Here is a 20,251-nt window from a genome sequence, read left to right on the forward strand (position 1 = left end):
CACTTGTACAAGAAAAAAAATTTAAGATAATACAAATTCATAGTGAATATTAAGTAAATTCTGAAAAATTTGTATCTTTTAAAAACAATAAAATTAGGCAAACGTACGTCAGTAGGGCAGTTACCCTATAAATAGTATTCAATAATATTCATAAGTATCAACGTTCAAAAACGTATTGCTCCTGGTGAAATTCGAACTTATAACCCCGGCATAACAGTGTAGAAGAACCGTGTCCGTGTCCCACCGCCAAAAAAATAGTTATAAACCTTTCCAGGACCTATGAGAAGCTACCCTGTTAAGGAGAACCCGATCGGTTCAGCGGTTAGAGAGATCCTTCGGTACAGACACACAGATACACAGACACACATACATCCTGTTACTTTAGTAAAAGGATTCCTTAGAAGGACAACATTGTCAGTTCAGTGGTTGCTGAGATCTTAAGCTTCAGACAGACAAAATTAAATGAAAATTAAGCCCCGCGGCTGAATTGACGGCTGAGGCTTGTACTAATTTAGCACCTGCGGCTGCGGCTGGGGCTTACAATATCTCAGCCGCGCGGCTGTGTCAAAGCTGCGGCTGAATTTAAAAAATTAAGCTGCGGCTGAGGCTGCGGCTTACAAATATCAAGCCGCGCGGCTGCGGCTGCGGCATAATTATAACTTTGCAGCTGCGGCTGAGGCTTTCTTGAAGCCGCGCGGCTGAGTGCGGCTGCGGCTTCAAATTATTAACAGCCGCGCGGCTGATTGTGGCTGAGGCTTCCCCAACTATAAGCCGCGCGGCTGATTGGGGCTGAGGCTTAGAGGGGCGTTGGCTGAATGAGGCTTAGTGCGGCTGAGGCTTAATGTGGCTGAATTGGAGTTTTGTGGCTGAGGCTTACAGTGGCTGAGGCTTACAGTGGCTGAATGAGCTGAGGCTTACAGTGGCTTATGTTTTCTTTAAGCCGCGCGGCTGCGACTAAGGCTGAGGCTTATTGGGTGGCTGAGGAAGCCGCGCGGCTGATTTTGAGGCTTCTCGTAAGCCGCGCGGCTGATGGTGGCTGAGGCTGAGGCTGCGGCTGCGGCTTCCGAACCCTGGTAAAAACTACTGATCATAAATACTTTGATATGTCTGTCTGTTTGTCTTTTCTCATTTAAAAAAAAAAAAATTAAGATGTCAGAACTCCTCCCCCCCCCCCCTCCTCCCACCCTTTACTTTTTAATAAAAGGGAGTGTAAATTTAGACTCTCATATAGGAAATATCAAGGAAGGTTTTTTTTTGTTATTCTATAGTTTTACCAATTTTTCAAATCATTTCCTTCTATAAACAATTAAAATTATTTTCTTAAGAACAGATAAAATCATTGTTTTTGAAAACATTTTTTAAACCAATCTAAAAATGATATGATTTTAACTTTTAAGTTTTTTTCCCAGCACAATGGATTAGAATCAGTTAGGAGCCATACTGAAAAATTATGTATAGCATCGTAGTACAGACATTTTTTACACGAATATCAAAATAAAATCGTAATAGTTATTTCTCGTATCGTATTATAAACGGCTTTCCGCGGATATAGAATGTATAATTATAAGATTAAAACTAGTTTTTTTAGCCCCGTGGTGCCGAAGGCACCGGCTAAAAAAACTAGTTTTAATCTTGTGATTGTACATTTCTAAATTCGTAGAAAACTGGATATAATACGATGCTAGACATAGTTTTTTCGTATGGATGAGAACCGGTTCCTATCCACCGGATTCGAATGAATACGAGAAAAATAATTCCAAATTTCTTAGTCCCAACTGCTGAACTCGTTGAAACATTATGATTTTTCATTTTGATATCCACGAAAAGCTGTCAATAATTGCGATTAATAAATATTCTAAGCGTTATTAACAATGTTCTGCTTAAAATAGTTTTTGAATGAATGACCAAGATAAATTATATTTTATGCATTTTACTGTACAAAAATAATACCCAATCCAAAATAATACTTTGTACTTTGTGCATTTTCCTTAAACAACAAGGATGACAACATCCATAAAAGCAAAGCTCTAAAATCAGAAGTAAGGACAAACGAACTGTAACTCTTGTAGAGTGTCGGAATTTGATAAGCATTTATTTGTACTTTAAATTGTACATACTTTTATTGCTAAATTGCATTAATCCTGATAGTAAAGTAAGAGAATGCCTGTACCGAGGGATATCGCTAACCGCTGAACCGATATAGTTCTCATTTACAATATAGCTTCTCATAGGTCATGGAAAGGCTTATTACTATTTTTAGGGAGAGTACCACCACCCACCCAAAAGAAATCCCCCCCCCCACCAACATTTTTTGAATTTTTTTCTTTTTTAAACTAAAAAATGGTAGTAATATATAATAACATTTTCTTATTCGTTGGATTATCAACTTTGGAAAGTGTCCAAACTTTTTAATCACTATTTATATTCTGAAGTTGTCTTATCCCTTTAGATCCCTGAATACAATAAATTACAATAAAATCTTTCTGATGTACAAACGTAACAAGACAACTTTTTAAAAGTTTTGCGTTTAAAAAATGACCCACCCTCTATTTGATTGAAGTCAAATAAAGTCATCTAAATTCAAAAAGAGAAAAGTGGATTCCTATAAACCATAATATTCTTAAATATCACAATACAATTTTAATCAAAGATTCTTACTAATTTTCTGTAACACTATTACTACTACTAAATATAAAAATACTCAGGGAACCACAGGGATAAGACATGGCCGATAAATTGATGTACATCCCTAATGATGATACACAAAACGACCCTTTTGTAGTTTACAATTAGTAGTATAAACGCTTGGACAATCATAAGTGAGCAAACCAATCAAAATTCAATAAAAGTCCTCAATATCATTGAGTCAACGAATATTAAACTTTGGGGACTAGTTCAACAAAGAGCCTATTGTCCCCTCCCTCCTTGATAAATAGGAGTCATGGCAAGAAAAGGAAGAAAAAAGACACTCCTATGATTAGGGCTTTTAAGAAAATGCTAAAAACCCCTCAACAAACACGTTTTCAAAATGTTAAGTTAAATTCTTTAATGATAACAATTACAGTAAACACATACAAAAAAATAGAATTTATTTTTGATATTTATCTATTGATAACAATTTGGGCATGCTGTTTTCAATTCCAGGGAGGGACATCACACTGGTATCCAAAGTTTTATAACCACTTTGTCTAGATACTTGTCTTATTATTATTGAATTTTTATTGTTTGGTTCCAAACTCGTAATCTTGTAAACTTTTTAATTAACTTTACAGAGTGTCTCGAAAATAAGCCATGTGACGTCATAAAAATGAGTGAGATGAGTTGAGAAGTTTATAATCATTGGGTGTGTTTATCACTTCATCTTCCACTGTCTTTTCCTTAAGATCTCAAAAATTCTGCATACTTTTAGTCTTTTAAAAAGTGTTTTTCTAAGAGGGTTCGTCCAATAAATTTACCACCCACACGGTATGTCTACTAGTCTTCGGACATTTTCATACATTAAATATACATATAGAGGTCAAATCATACAAAAATTGTATATAGATTTTCAAAATTTCTATGATACTAATCGATATTTAATTACTTGGATTAGGCACCAAAATTTTGTGTACTCTAATGAAGTAATGCTCCCAGCTGGCAATACCCCCATCCAAACCTTATCCCCTTTCTTCCTAGTGGATGAACGAACTGGCCAATAAATGAGGTGTTTATATTAACAACCTAAATTTTTGCGTATAAATATATCCACGTATTCTACATATATAGTTGGAAAACATTGGGCTATTTATTTCACTAGTCCCCAAAGTTTTATAGTAACGTTTTCTTATTTGTTGGTTTAACAACCATGGGGACTTAAATGAATTTTGATTGGTTGGATCATTAAGTTGAGTGTTCAAACGTTTAAACCACTAGTTGTTATCTACAGTAAGGGTAATTTTGTGTATTATAATCATCATTAGGGATATGCATCAATTGATTGATCAATTAATCTTTTAGATCCTTGGCAGACACCAGTATTATGTAAAAGTGTTTGATCAAATAGGTGCGCGAAGCGCACCCTAAAATGTGGACAATTCACTTAATCGAAAATCAAGAAAGTTGTAACACAGACAATAAAAGGTTTGTGTTGTATTGTCAAAATCACCACGCTGAATAGTAAAGAAAGCTTTTTTTACTGGAAAATTGACTCGCAAAGTGCAAAAAAATTTCCCCCAATAACCCTAGATTTTAATTTGTAAATACATTTTTTATGAGGGTAAAACATATAGGAACAATAATAAATATATAATAAATATCCTCACTTAATAAATTTTTAGTCTGTGGTAATATAATTTTGGTCAGTGTCTGTCAATTTAATGCCCAAAGCAAAATACTTCTTATAGAAGTTTTTATTTAAAACAACAAAATCATCGGGGAATATAATTATAAAGGAAACAGAAATAGTCTTACCCCTTATTCTTTCATAAACCCATTGATTACACATCCTTTGTCTGAAAATTCTTTACAATAATGAGTCAATGGCCAATCCCCAATGATGATAAACAAAACTACCCTTTCAGTAGATCAAAATTAGTGGTTGAAACGTTTGCATACTCAACTTAATTAACCAAGTATCAAAACAATTGTATTAAGTTTAAGCTAAAGTTTTATGTTGTGTATTATTGTAGAAACTCCAGAGGTCTTCTGCAGCCAAAAATGTTTATTTTATGGTAGAATTCAAATCATTTTTATGATGAACTACATTTTGGTATTTTTTTATGAGAGGCAGGACCGAAAATAGTCATAATAAGCGCAGCTTATCGGCGTTTGATGGGTTGTGTTTAAATGTCTCAACACCTAATTTTAATCTCTAGACTGGGTTAATATTGTGTATCATCATTGGGGAAGTACATCAATTTATCGGCCATTGTTTTATCCTATTAGATCCTTGAGTAGTTGTTAATCTAAACTATTTTTTTTCAAAGCTTATGGTAAATTTTGACAGTCTCAACGACGTTTTAGAAAACACTAACGTATTGGGCATTTTAAGGATTTTTTTTTTTGGGGGGGGGGGATGCATCTTCTTATAAATAAGTTTTGGGGTGTGTTTTGAGTACACGCCATCACCCCATTTTACTTACTATCTAAACCACCTCATTACCGATTTAGAAAATGAAATAATTTTGAAAAACGACGAAAAAAGACTGACTAACAATACTATGTATTGCCCATAAAGACGTTACAGCATTAAAATTTGTACAAAGTTTGGAAATCTAAGCTTTGTATAAAACTATTCAAATATGTTATTTTAAGATTTTAGGAGCTTCATATAAAGAGAGAATAAATACTAGAATAAGAGATAAAAGGGATAATATTAAGCAAGGGATATTGGAATATTAATTACACTGGTACCCAAAGTTTTATAAATACATTATCTTATTCGTTGGCTTCAAAACTTTGGGTACTTTGATTTAATTTCGATTGGTTATTTCCAAATATTAGTGTCCAATCCAGAAAAGGGGTAATATTGTTTGTTTGTTGTTTATTGTTTATAATCATTGGGGATGTCTAGTCTATCATTGTCTTATCCCTGAAGTAAAGGAAATATAAGGTAAATGTATCATCCATTGACCTATCCCTGTAACTTGAACATAAAATGTTCAGGGAGAGAGTGAACATTTGTCTGTTTATTACGCAAGTCACTAAAGTTTTAAAATATCATTTCTTATTTGTTGCCTTAACTACTTAGGAGACTTTTCTGGAGAAAGACTAAACTACATAACGTTTGTGTCACTTTTGAGGAAGACGATTCCCTTTTCTTCCATATCTTTTGAAGAGATTTTCTTCCCCCCTTCCCTTTTTCTTTTCCCTTTATATGACGTCATATAGGAATCGTCTTCCTCAAAGGTGACACAAAAGTTATGTAGTTTAGTCTTTCTCCTTTTTATGGAATTTTGATGGTTGGTTCATAAAGTTGAGTTTCCAAACGTTCAACCCCTAATTGTAATTTTGGAGTAAGTTTGTGTAATGTATTTTATCGGCCATTGACCCATACCTCAGTATCTCAAACACAAAATGCTACTTTTAATAAAATTATGGACATAATGGGATGGTTCTTTGAACTATTTTGACACATGTTGCATAACAGCAGAGTAGCAAGCTGTAACAGCTAGAAATTCTATTGTAATACTAGAGAATTTATATTTAGAGGAAGCAGTTATAGTTTTGATTGAGAGTTTATGTTTATAGTAATAATAGCAAGGATAATTATGTCTTAAATTTGCGCAGCTTTAAAAATGAAAAATTAAGAATTTAAACAGTTATCATGTATTATTCTAAGGGATAAGACAATTATTTATTAAGTGAAGCACATTTCCAATGATAATACACAAAATACTCCACTTTAGGTTTCAATTACTTGCTTGTTTAACGTTTTTTTTGAATTAATCAACAATTATATGATGTCCCCTTACTCTCTGAGAATTATATATTATTCTACAAGAAGTATAAATTAAAAAATAATAACCAGAATGAAAATAAATATTTTATCAGACAAAAAACATTTCCATCGTCTAGAGCAGTGACGTATAGTTAGACAGTAAGACGTACAATCATACTTACCCAAATTATAGAAAAGATGCTGTGATGAAAAACATAATTTTACAGAATTCTTCAATTAATTTTTTGAAACAGTTAGACGTAGAGATAGGCCATAAAAATGTTTTTTTTTCATGTGCTCACTAGCTAAGTTAATATCTAAATTCTTAAAAACTCGCCAATAAAAATATAATTGATTTCTAAAAGTAACTTATGGACAGACAGACAATAAGTACACAAAAGTGCTAAGCCACTCGAAAAAAAAACCCTAAAAATCATATATTTCGATACTAAACTACTGCAGAAAAATTACATATTATTTTTAAAAATTACATATTGATTTAATAAAAAATTTTCCAATATACACATTTTAAGAAAAGTTTTCTAAAATTTCTAGCCTAATATCGATATGTTTTTCATGTGTATAAATGTTGTAATAATTTATCATATATATGCTACTTTTTGCCCTATTTATCTCTTTCAAAAATTTCCCATTTCTAACTGTAAGTTATTTTTTAACCCCCTTTTCAGTTGAATAGGTTGATAACATTTATAAGCGATGCTCTTTACATTTTATATTTTATAGTTTGTATGTTTTTCAACCTATTAAAAAAAAATACACTATTCTAAGACATGAAGATATATTTCGATTTTAGCAATCATTTTCAATTCATTTTGTCTCTTGTACAAGTGACTCGAGCAATATTAGCTTGGTCGTTTTAGATTTAGAATTACATTTAAAGACATAATTATTGAGATTATGTTTGTTAAATTTAGCCATATCACCATGGGAATCACCATATAAATCAAGTTTTAGGAAAATTGCTAGAGCAAAAATATACATATTTAAATTTTTGAATGTAGACATTTGTAAAAACGCTACGCATTTGACATTGATGGTTTTTCTTTGTGTTGCAAAGGATCTCACTAACTGCTGAACAGTAATATATGTTAACCTTTACAGTGAAGCTTTTTAAAGTTCCAGGGAGGGTTTTTGGATTTTTATACCGTCCTAAAAGAAATCGCCACTGAAAAAATTTAAGTTTTTCTTTTAAGTACAAAAGATATAAAATAAAGGGTCGACTTATCAACCCCCTCCCTCATCCCTGCCTTAAGTGCCCCTAGAGCCTCCAGGGGGGGTCGTAGACGCTAGTGGTTAATAAACCAAAATAAAGAGGCCCATAAAAAAACTGTGAGGATATTATCCTGTGATTTCTCATATTTTTGATTAATCATCTTTAATCTTTGGCATTTACCTACATTATTAAGTCATCATAAGACAGATAGATATGTAGAGAAGCTACTCAACATAAATATATGTCTGTTAGTCTGTCTGTCTGTCTACATTTACCATCATTATTAAGTCATCATAAGACAGATAGATATGTAGAGAAGCTACTCAACATAAATAGATGTCTGTTGTTAGTCTGTCTGTCTGTCTACATTTACCAACATTATTAAGTCATCATTAGACAGATAGATAAATGGATATATAATATATATGGATATTACGACAGGGGAAAATTTGCCTCCAATTTATGAAGCTAATATTATCATATATTGGTCAGTTCGTGCATCCAGTAGGAGGGATAACTCAAGGCAACCCTATATTTAAAAAAAAAAAATTTTCTGTACAAAATCGACCGCTAAATCTCCATATCATCATTTATTTGACTTTTATTAACTAAGTATATGATGAATTATAAAGGGAGAAAACGAGAGTGTACGATCTCTTCCGCATATAAACACATCCATAAAAGTTTTTAAAAAAAAATTATAATTTAGAACAATAAAGGTTGTTGAAAAAAAACTATTTTTTGGGTAAATATTTACATCAATTGACAAAGCCCAAATTGTGTAAAAATCATCCATGTGACTTCATAAAAATGAGGGATTATCCATCTCTTTTTTATGGGTTTTCTTTCCCACTTCTCCTCTAATCTCTCTCATGTTTATGACGTCACATAGATCATTTTTTGACATAATTTGGGCTTTGTCCAGCAATTCACTGAAAATGGCATTTCTTTATTAGTTAGGGTAATTTACGTACTTTATAATAACTCAAACAGTTCAGTAGTTATTGAAATGTTAAGCTTCAGACAAAATTACCCCTAAATTTTTATACATATACTAGCAGATACGCCCCTAGAGGCCTTTAGGGGCACTTGAGGCGGGGGGGGGCTGGGAGTTAAATTTGATTACTATTTTTTCTAGATTTTATTTTAGATTTAAGAGAAGAAAAAAAAATTTAGGGGTGGTGGGAGGGGCTGACGCCCCCTCTTTTTAATTTTTAGTTAAAAAAATTAAATTAAATTTTTTTTTTTGGGGGGGGGGGGTTATTTTTTTCTAGGTGCGATTTTCTTGGGAGGGTTGTGGTACCCTCCCAAAAATAGTTTCCAAAAAACATCATGTTACCATATTATAAGGATTTAGGAGGGCAAATACGAAAAAGTTTAAGTTGAGTGCTTGAAAAACTGCATCACAAAATTAATTAGTGCCCAATTTTCTCAGTAGACAAAATTTAACAAGGATGACAACATCAATAAAAGCGAAGCTCTGAAACGATATGACAGACGAACATTAACTTAAGTGTCAGAACTGAATATACAAAATTTGAAAATATAAAGTTTGACAAAATTATACGTTGCAAAACTCCTTAAATATAGAATTCTGTTTAAGGACACACTAACATTTTTAATACTTGATTATCGAGATGCTTCGAGATTTCATAATATTGTACTAAGGTTAAAAGGAGTCAGTAATCCAAAAATCAGATCAATCGGATGATTTTATCACATAAAAAATTTTTTTTAAAAAAGGAAAAAAATCAACATGTTTAAAATGGACGTACGGACAATTATAGAGTTGCTACGCTTTTTAAATCGTACCTAACTACTACAGGAACCATCATGCAAAGTTTTAAATCGTTAGGACAATTCTAACATGCCTAAATTAACGAAAAAAGCTATCCGTTACAGACGGACTGACGGACGGAGGGACTGACCGACCCTAATTATAGAAAAGCTTCGCTTAAAAAAAACAGACCGAAGCTATTCCTGTCAAAACTGTACAAGTTCATTGGTTATTGTGTCAACTATATGGCTACTATACACTGATAAAAAAAGTGTTATTATTCTTTGGCTTAAAAACTTTGGGTACCTTGATTGAATTCTGATTATCTGTTCCATACTAGTAGTGTCCATACTTTTCAACCAGCAAATTTAATCTACAGATGGATTAATTTGTTTATCATCATTGGCATCATTGAGGATGTTTGTCAACTTAGCATCCCACGTCTTATCCATTAAGATCCTTGAATTTTATGCACTGGAAAAGTACCTCAAGAATTGACAAAATAATGAACATATGCTGTTATAAAATGTTATAAATTTTTGTTTGAATGTAGGTTAACTGAGAGAGAGAGGGGACAATTAATTTAATTGGCTGTTTTTAATCTAGTCCCCAAAGTTTTATATTAACGTTTTCTTATTCGTTGGCTTAACAACTTTGGGGACTTCAATGAATTTTGATTGGTTGTTTCATTAAGTTGAGTGTTCACACGTTCAAGGGGTAATTTTATGTATCATCATTGGGGATATACAACAATTTATAGGCCATTGTCTTATTCCTTTAGATCTCTGGAGTTAACTCAATTTTCTCTGGTAAAATGTGTTATGATATCATTTTCAATTTGCAGTTAAAGTCTGCAATAGAAGCATTTCTATATTTTTATAAAAACACAAACATTTTCTACTTTTTATTCTGTATTAGGGGGTATGCCTCCAACCCATTCCCTTTACCCGCCTTCCTGTAAAAGAGCTTAAAACCTGCCCGAGACCTACACTTAAATTTGTGATCTTATAGCTCATTTAACAGGAGGGGGGAGGGGGTATCATACTGAAAATACATACGGAAAGACATTTTTACAGGCATGCAGAAGTGAGTTTTATTAATCAGGTCCTGGGACAAACGCAGGATTGACAAACGTGGGAGTGGACAAACGGTGGAGTGGACACTTGACATAACCTAACCTATTTTAAACCACCTATAGGTTTTTTAAATGCCTAACCCCTATGGGGGGATTTTTGGTATATTCATTTGTTAACCTAAACTGTAAAGAAATACTTAATTAATTTAATATTTTAGACAATATGCATTTGTCCACTGCCAACGTTCGTCACTCTTGTCCTGGAACCTTTAAGCAGGCTTAAAGAAATTTGTTGAAATGCTATGACCATTACAGATTTTCTATTCTATATTATATTTTATTCTTCTTTTTTATCTCCAACAATCATAAAAGAGATTTATTCCTTATAATTGTAGTATAGTTTAGTGTTCTATTATCTATAAAATTTATTTGTTGCGCTATATTCTCTAAAATTTTAGTAGGAACGAGAATTAGTTTCTGTAGAATCATGAATGAACTCAGCCGGATTCATTGGAAATAACAAGACAATTTTGTCCAGAGAGGGAGGGGACATTAGGCTGTTTATTACTCTAGTCCCTAATGTTTTAATAAATTTTTTTTTCTTATTTGTTGCTTTAACAACTTTGGTGACTTTTATTTAATATGGATTATTTGGTTCATTAAGTCGAGTGTCCAAAAGTTTCAACCACTAATTATTTTGGATGTATATCCATTTATCGGCCATTGTCTTATCCCTAAAAATTTCTGATTTTGTGCAATAGGAACATTTAAAAATAGTTTATTAAATTTTACGTTCGCATGTTAACAGAATAGCTATTTCTAAAGATATTTTGAGGTAGTTTTTTTTTAAATTAAACCAATTACACTTAATTCAATCTATTAAATCAATCAATCAAATTAAAAACGATATCCCACTTACTTCATCCTCTCCCCTTCCCTCTTATTGGATGAACGAACTGACCCATAAATGAGGTTGATGACAAATTTCCCCCTGTCAATGCATCCACGCATTCTATATCCATTAAAAATTCTTATGAATTTTCAGTTGAATTTATTTATAGAAAATTTAGTTAGTTGCTTCAAATTTTATGATTACAAAGAACATAAAAACGTATTGATGACAACACTTATTAAACAAAGCTTAACAAATTAGAATATCAAACAAGGATGACAACATCCATGCATGGCCATGAGTTGCAAAGCACAAAAAATGGAATGTACAAACGGACAAAGTGAGTTATAGAGCAGATGTTTAATTGCCACAACAAAGAAAAGAAAGAGAAGCAAACAAACATTAACAATTATAGAATAACATAGCATTTAATATTGTATTAAAAGAATTTTTTGAATATTAAATGAAGAAAAGCTTATGTACACCTCTGCTGAATATACTGTATAAAATTTAATAAAGTAATGAAATAATGGATATGTTAAATTTTAAGATTTGCATTTCTGTTTGATTATATAATCGTAAATTTGTTAATTAATTTATTTAGAACTATGTATAGTACTTTAATTTTATAATTTTACTCACGTAGTTACTAACAACAGTTTTAGTATGCTACCATGTTAATAAGTTAAAACTGTCCTTCAATTTTAAGACATCATCTGTAATTGTAATGGGATGCGATACTCTAACTCCTGAGTATATTAGTTTAACCGTAACGGTTTGGGTATATGACACATAACTGAGAGTTCAAAATTTGCAATATCTCCATCCTGGTGGGCACAGGATGCCAGCAAACCTGGCAGGATCATCCAGGTAAAAGCAAAAATATATTTTTTTTGACTTAAACAAAGAATTTTATGTTAGAAAAATACAAAATCATTCTATTATTGTAGTACATTTCTAATATAAAATTTACATAAAGATAAGCATTTAAAAAAATAGATAATATAGATGGGGAGCGATCAACGCCTCCCCTCCTAACCGATTAAGGTCATTGGGCTATTTATTAAACTAGCCCCCAAAGTATTATACTGTTCCTTATTCGTTGACTTAACAACTTTTGGGACTTTTTATTGAATTTTGATTTTAGGTCGGTTCATTAAGTTGATTCTCCATACGTCTCAAGCTTTTATTGTAATTTACAAAATGGGTAATTTTGTGTATCATCCATTGGGATGTACATTAATTTATCCATTCAGATCCTCAACTTACAATATATCAATGATTTTCACCCTCTGAACTACAGGCGAAGGAAAAACAGGCAAAGACATGTCACTGTCCGACAGTATTGGCCTTAGCGAGTCCAACAACAGTCACAGGTAGGTAGATAGATAGATAGATAGGTAGGTAGATAGATAGATAGATGTCACTGTCTGACAGTCTTGGCCTCAATGAGTCTAATTACAGTAGTAGGAAGGTAGATAGATAGATGCATAGGTAGATAGATAGATGTCACTGGGGTACAATATTGGCCTCAGCGAGTATAACAACAGTCACAGGTCGATAGATAGATAGATAGATAGATGTCACTGGCCTACAATATTGGCATTAGCGAGTATAACAACAGTCACAGGTAGGTAGATAGATAGATGAATAGTTAGATAGATAGATCCATAGGTAGAAGGTACAGGTATATAGATAGATACATAGGTAGATAGATAGATAGATTCCACTGTTAGACAGTATTGGCCTTAGCAAGTCTACTAAGAGTAATAGGTAGGTAGATAGATAGTTACATAGGTAGATAGATAGATATATACATAGGTAGGTAGATAGATAAATAGTTGGAAAGAATGGTTTATATATTTAGATACTAATGGACTTAGATAGTACTTAAGAGAGAAATATAGATAGATTTTTAAAAAGACGGTTTGCCTCAGGGAGCACATAACCCCCCCCCCCCCCTACATATTTTGAAGTAAATATGTAAATAATTTGATTGTTTATTACTTTAGGTTAGGTTTTAGGTATAGGCCCCGCAGAGATTCAAAATAGAGAGGGTTGGGGGTTAGTGCTCGATATGCTCTTTCAAGGGTAGCACAAAAAACATTTCGAAAAATTTCTACAACTGTTGGAAAAGTTTGAAAAGATAACAAGTTTTAGTTTTTTTTTTAGGGATGGGAGAGGACAATTGTGGTAAAACATTTCTTCGTCCCAATATGTACAACTAACGGTTAAGCCCCTAGAGGAATCTAGTGGCACTTTAGGTGGGGGTAGGGGGCGGGATTTAGTTGACCCACCCCAATTTTTAATTGTAAGTGTAAAAGAAAAAATTTGACCTGGATCTTTTTCTAGGGGTGATTTCCCCCCCAAAATTGTGACAAACCTGAGAAGCTAAACTGTAAAGGAGAACCGTATCGGATCAGCGTTTAGCGAGATCCTTCGTTACAAACAGACAGACAGACAAACTCACAGACATACCATAACTTTCACGAAAGAATTGAAAAAAAGGTGGATTTTATACTCATACTTATTTGGGGGAGATAAATTTATCCCCCTTTATTCTGTCCCTTTATCCCGTAAAGTCTCAAAAAAGTTTTTTTTTCTGAATAAAAACTTTGATCTAATGTGTCAGCCACTTTAAAGTTAAAATAAATATAAAAAAATAAGAATCTAGAGTCAAAGTTTTCTTTTCTTTCTAGCTATATTGTTGGTCTGTTAACTAAATACTGTAATAAGTAGGTCTGTCTGTAATGCTCTAAATTGTTTGGGTCATGTTCATGATTATCTTCTTAAATCTATTAATTCTAAAGGCTGGTAGCTGCAAAATAAGACTTTTTTTGCGCATTTGTGTGCAATGCGAAATAACTTTGCATTATTGATTAATGACTTTTCCAGATTATTTGTAGGCCTGCTTTTGTCGGTTAGAATTTTATGCTAGCATAATTCATACGGTCCACACCGTTTGAAACGTTTACAGTTCATAGATTTTAGGAGATATATATTACTCTTTTTTCATTGTCCTTTAGCGCTTCGCTATCAAGTTTACATTTTCGTTCTTGTTAATTATATATTTTTGTTTTAGAACCAGCTTGTTCCGGACAGGCAGCTCCCATTCATACCAGGTCAGTTTTAGAACCAGCTTGTTCCGGACAGGCAGCTCCCATTCATACCAGGTCAGTTTTAGAACCAGCTTGTTCCGGACAGGCAGCTCCCATTCATACCAGGTCAGTTTTAGAACCAGCTTGTTCCGGACAGGCAGCTCCCATTCATACCAGGTCAGTTTTAGAACCAGCTTGTTCCGGATAGGCAGCTCCCATTCATACCAGGTCAGTTTTAGAACTAGCTTGTTCCGGACAGGCAGCTCCCATTCATACCAGGTCAGTTTTAGAACCAGCTTGTTCCGGACAGGCAACTCCCATTCATACCAGGTCAGTTTTAGAACCAGCTTGTTCCGGACAGGCAGCTCCCATTCATACCAGGTCAGTTTTAGAACCAGCTTGTTCCGGACAGGCAGCTCCCATTCATACCAGGTCAGTTTTAGAACCAGCTTGTTCCGGACAGGCAGCTCCCAATCATACCAGGTCAGTTTTAGAACCAGCTTGTTCCGGACAGGCAGCTCCCATTCATACCTGGTCAGTTTTAGAACCAGCTTGTTCCGGACAGGCAGCTCCCATTCATACCAGGTCAGTTTTAGAACCAGCTTGTCCCGGACAGGCAGCTCCCATTCATACCTGGTCAGTTTTAGAACCAGTTTGTTCCGGAGAGGCAGCTCCCATTCATACCAGGTCAGTTTTAGAACCAGCTTGTTCCGGACAGGCAGCTCCCATTCATACCAGGTCAGTTGGGAGGTAGCGCAGTAGCTAATCTTTCACTATGGTCCGTTGACCGAATTGAAAAAATGTTTTTCCAGTATGGCTGCAAAACCGAATAATAGCTGGATTAAAACCGGTTCTCAACAATATTGTAAAATCATGTCTGAAGACAATTTTCCACGAATGATAAAATAAAATTAATAAAATTGATAACAACTTTGTTAGCTAGGGCCTTCGGCTTTAACAATGAATATAGATTACATGGATACTGAGCTGGATCTTTAAATCATTTTAGTGGTTAGCCAGATCGGGGTACGCCGAATTTCAGCCAATCACAGCGCGGCATTTCATAAAATGCTGTGCTCTCATTGGTGGAAAGTTGGCTCACCCCGATCTGGCTCATCACTAAAATGATTTAAAGATCCAGCTCTGTATAAGATTCTCACATATCCTCATGAAATGTTTCTTCCGTTTGGCTAATAAAACAATATCCACCATCTCTTTATTCCAACTAAACTTAACCCCCTCCTCACATAAAAATACAACCTCCACCCTACCCCTAAGCCTCCATATTAAAAATATGGACAGCCTTTCTAGGATAGGACAGGGGGGGGGTGTGTAAGGGGTAAGTTATTGGATTTATTATTACTAATGTTATTATTATTAATTAAACATTAGGTATATAAGGGAGCTATATGTAAACACTCCCCCTAGCATAGGCTAGTCAACTGACTACTTTTTTGTTAAGTCAGGGTATAATGTAGTATATTATACTAAAAATCAATAGTTTATCAATGAATATTCAACAGGGGTTATACATTTAGATCAAATAACATATCTATTAGATATAATATGTCATTTATCTAAGATTATACAAATAAAAACAGAGTTAATATCTCTTTTGAACATTTTAAATCCAAAAGATAATTAACTAAAATATATACAATAATATGAATATACAATCTAGGTTTTTTGGACACTAAATTATAATTCAAAGTTGATATCTCTTTTGGACCTTTTAAATCCAAAAGATAATCAACTAAAATATGTACAACAATATGAAATACAAACTAGGTTTTTTATACACTAGCTTATAATTCAAAGTTGATATCTCTTTTGGACTTTTTTAAATCCAAAAGATAACCAACTAAAATAATTCCTAACAGTATTCAATACCTTGATTATTTAAATCATTATGAATATTGAATAGAGTTAACACATCTCTAAGATTAAACCTTTAAAGAGTATTAACTAAAATATTAATCTTCTCCTATTTTCTATCTAATGGATTACATTGAATATTTAATTTCAAGTGTATTTTCTTTAAGACATTTTTAGGTTGGAGTGTGTAGTTTAAAGGCCTGTGTTCAACTGCCTAACTGCCTATTTAAATGTTTGATTTTTCTATCACCCTAAAGACTTACTTATTGAACACTAGATGTATGATTATTTCAGAATTTTATTTTAAAAGTATTGATATAAGAATATAAGTTCAATTACATACAGCAACATATTTAAGCTTGACAGTTTAGCCTAAATCATGCAGTAAGTAGAGAGTACTAGGCATGTCTGATCTCTTTGAAAGTTAGGCCTAGACTCCTACTGGCATTCTTTTCATGGCAAGATCCTGGTTCACTCCCCAACCCTCCCTACTTACCCCCCCCCCACTCTCTCTTTTGTCTTGCACACAAGTTTAGCCTGACTGCACAATAAAGTATAAACTTTGCAAAAATATTTTTAAATTATTTTTGCTTACAATTACTTTAATTAATACTATTTTAGTAAAGAATAACTTTATTTTATATTTATGTTTATATGAAAATTTGTATCATATTTACCCCTCTCACCTAGCATGATATTTTAGCAAGGTACGAGGTGGTTATACAAAAAAGTTAAATACTTTTTTGCATATTACATAGAATTTCTTAGGATATTGTGTTCAAAATAAAATGATGTCAAAATCATGGTTAATAATGTGTAACATCTTCGTATGATTTTACCCCAACCCATTCCATGACCATGGAGGAAACTATTAATCAATATCTGAGAACTTTATTAGCAACCCAAATTGTGGACTAAAATTCCCCTGTCAGAATATTCAAGAATCGCCCCTAGTATCTAAAGGATAGCGGTGGAGATCGAAATTAAACCACCTAAGACAATTACCTGAAAAGTACAACCAATTCTAACCAACATTTTCCGATTTCTTAAGATTCAGTCAAAAAAACCTTAATACTTTATATTATAGGATAATTCTATACCCATTTTTTAACTATGGTAAGTCCGTCCACTTTACAATTCGAAAAAATGTTTTTAATACCCTGGAAGGGAAGGTACAATGGAGGTTACGTTATTTCACAACCTTTTCTACCATAATTTTTAGCTCACATTACTTGAAAAATTATGTCTTTTGAAGCATGACCGACAGACCGACGAACCAAGTAGAAAACAAGCTTGAAGCTCATTGGTACAGGAAATATAAAAAAATTCATGTCTCTATCTTAAATAGCAAAGAAAATCACATTTCCTTCGAACAAAGTCACGAACAAAGTGAATTATAGAATAGCTTATCTACTACTATAGAGTAGCTTTGCAAAATAATCATTACGAAGAAGGATTGATTTTTTATTTATCTATCTCTTCACCCCTGATATTTTCCTTAAAATTTGTACTGAAAGCATAATTCTGAATGTCTAAACTAATTGTTGAACTCTTTTTAAAAAGAGGAGAAAAAGATGCTCCTACAAAAATCAATATTTTAGGAAGCTTAGATAAAAGCAACAAAATAGTTTTATGTATCTGTGACTATCTTGTTCTTGCGTATATTGATAAATACAACCAGAGGAATATTGTATTTAAAGAAAAACCTGACCTTTGCTAAATAATCAGAGGAGGGGACATTGGGGTGTTTATGACACTAGGCCCCAAACGTTTCAATAACGTTTCCTTATTCTTTGGCTCAAAAACTTAACTTTTATTGAATTTTGACTGGTTGGTTCATTCAGTTGATCGTCCAAACGTTTCAACCACTAATTAATAGAGGTGAATATTTGTGTATCATCATTGGGGATGTACTCAATATACCTTACATTGTCTTATAACTTTAGATCCATAATCTCTTTCATTGAAGTATATGACTTTAGACAATTTTGCTTGATGGTTTTTTTTCTATATAGACAAAGAGGGAGAAAGAGAAAGAGAGAGAGAGAGAGAGAGAGAGAGAGAGAGAGAGAGAGAGAGAGAGAGAGAGAGAGAGAGAGAGAGAGAGAGAGAGAGAGAGAGAGAGAGAGAGAGAGAGAGAGAGAGAGAGAGAGAGAGAGAGAAAGAGAGAGAGAAAGAGAGAGATGCAAATAATAAATTTAGCAAAGCTTTTAAAAAGAATGTTGGGCAATTGAGTTATGAAGACTTTTAACCAGGAATCTAAAGGGATAAGACAATGATCGATAAATTGATTAAAATTTGTGGTAGAAACGTTTGGACACTCAACTTAATGAACCAACCTATCAAAATTCAATAAAAGTCCCCAAAGTTTTTAGGTCAACGAATGAGAAATCGTTATCAAAAAACTTTGGGACCAGTGTAATAAGTAGCTCATTGTCTTTTTCCTGTTAAGGCTTTTAAACCATTTATAATTTTAATGTCAATTTATAACATTTAGACATTTACAAAGTATTTGATGTTTCATAATGGCCTCCTCATTATTATTAGGATAATTTCCCAGGGAGTGAGGGGACATTGGGCTATTTATTTTACTAGTCCTCAGAGTCTTTTCTTATTCGTTGACTTAAAAACCTTGGGGACCGTTGTTGAATTTCGATTTGTTGGTTTATTTAGTTTAGTGTCCAAATATTTCAACCACTGTTTGTAATCTACATAAGGGTTAATTTTGTGTATCATCACTGGGGATGTACATCAATTTATCGGCCATTGTCTTATCTCTTCAGATCCCTGATAATTTTCATAAATTGATTTTTAAACATTAAATATTAAACATTTTATGGTTATTTTATTTTCAGAGTGGAAAAAGTTTCAAGTCCGTGAAAAGTGGACACAGCAATGTTACAACTATGACCTCTCTCTCTTCTACTTCTACATCAAGGAATATATCAGATTTTTAACATGCATAGTTTGTTTTATAAAGCTTAGCTTGGCTTACTGTCCGTATGTAACGCCTCAAAGAGAAGATGTAAAAATGTAAATACTCTGACATCCCTTTCATCTACTTCTACTTCAAGGCATTTAACATTTTTAACATGCATAGTTTGTTCTATAGAGCTTAGTTTCTCTTACTATTTCTGTTCGTATGTAACGCCTCAAAATGATTAAAAAGTAGACATAGAAACATACCAACAGCCACGTGACGCCATAAAAATGAGGGAGATGAGAGGTGAACTCGGAAAGAAAACCCCTAAAAAAGAGATGGATAATTAATCATTTTTATGACGTCAGATGGCTGATTCTTTAAAACTTGACAGGCTATTAAAGCTCTGTGATTCTCTTAGTATATCTAATTTTGTCTGTGCAATACGAATAAAAATCTTCCAAAATGTTTGTTAAAAATCCATAAAATATTTAGTAACAGAAGAAGTAGCAGTAGAAAGAAATGGAGAGGTAATATTTATTTATAAAATCCTTAAATATAAAAGTAACTAGATGTCTCTTTGTGTGTAACAAAGGATCTCTCTAACTCCTCCTAAACTGATATGATTCTCTTCTATAGTGTAGCTTCTCATAGATTCTAGGAAGTTTTATAACTATTTTAAGGCAGGTTTCTACCACCGTCCCCAGAGAAATCGCCCAAGAAAAAATGTCCCCCAATTTTTTTTTCCTTTTAACTGAAAATGAAAGGAGGGAAGGGTCGACTCCCCATCCCCAAGAAGCCTCTAGAGGTGTAGCTGCTGGTCATAATCAAAGACAGAAAAAGAAAAAGACAGACAAAAAAAATTAAAAGAAATACACAACAAACATGGGAGACCAGGCACGTGCTCGCCGTCCATCCTGCACCGTGCATCAATGACCCTGGGAGATACACCAGAAGAGTCC

General features: G+C 33.3%; 1 long non-coding RNA gene across 1 annotated transcript; it reads left to right on the forward strand.

Moving 5' to 3' along the window:
• Positions 1-12,703: 12,703 nt before the first annotated feature.
• On the forward strand, positions 12,704-19,326 carry LOC145335278 (uncharacterized). The gene is made up of 3 exons (XR_013885187.1): positions 12,704-12,772; positions 15,193-15,232; positions 19,225-19,326. It is a non-coding gene; the product is annotated as an uncharacterized LOC145335278 (long non-coding RNA).
• The last annotated feature ends 925 nt before the right edge of the window (positions 19,327-20,251 follow it).

Source organism: Acartia tonsa, chromosome 13, assembly GCF_053477335.1.
Source record: "Acartia tonsa isolate MP-2025a chromosome 13, ASM5347733v1, whole genome shotgun sequence".
Lineage (NCBI taxonomy): Eukaryota > Metazoa > Arthropoda > Copepoda > Calanoida > Acartiidae > Acartia > Acartia tonsa.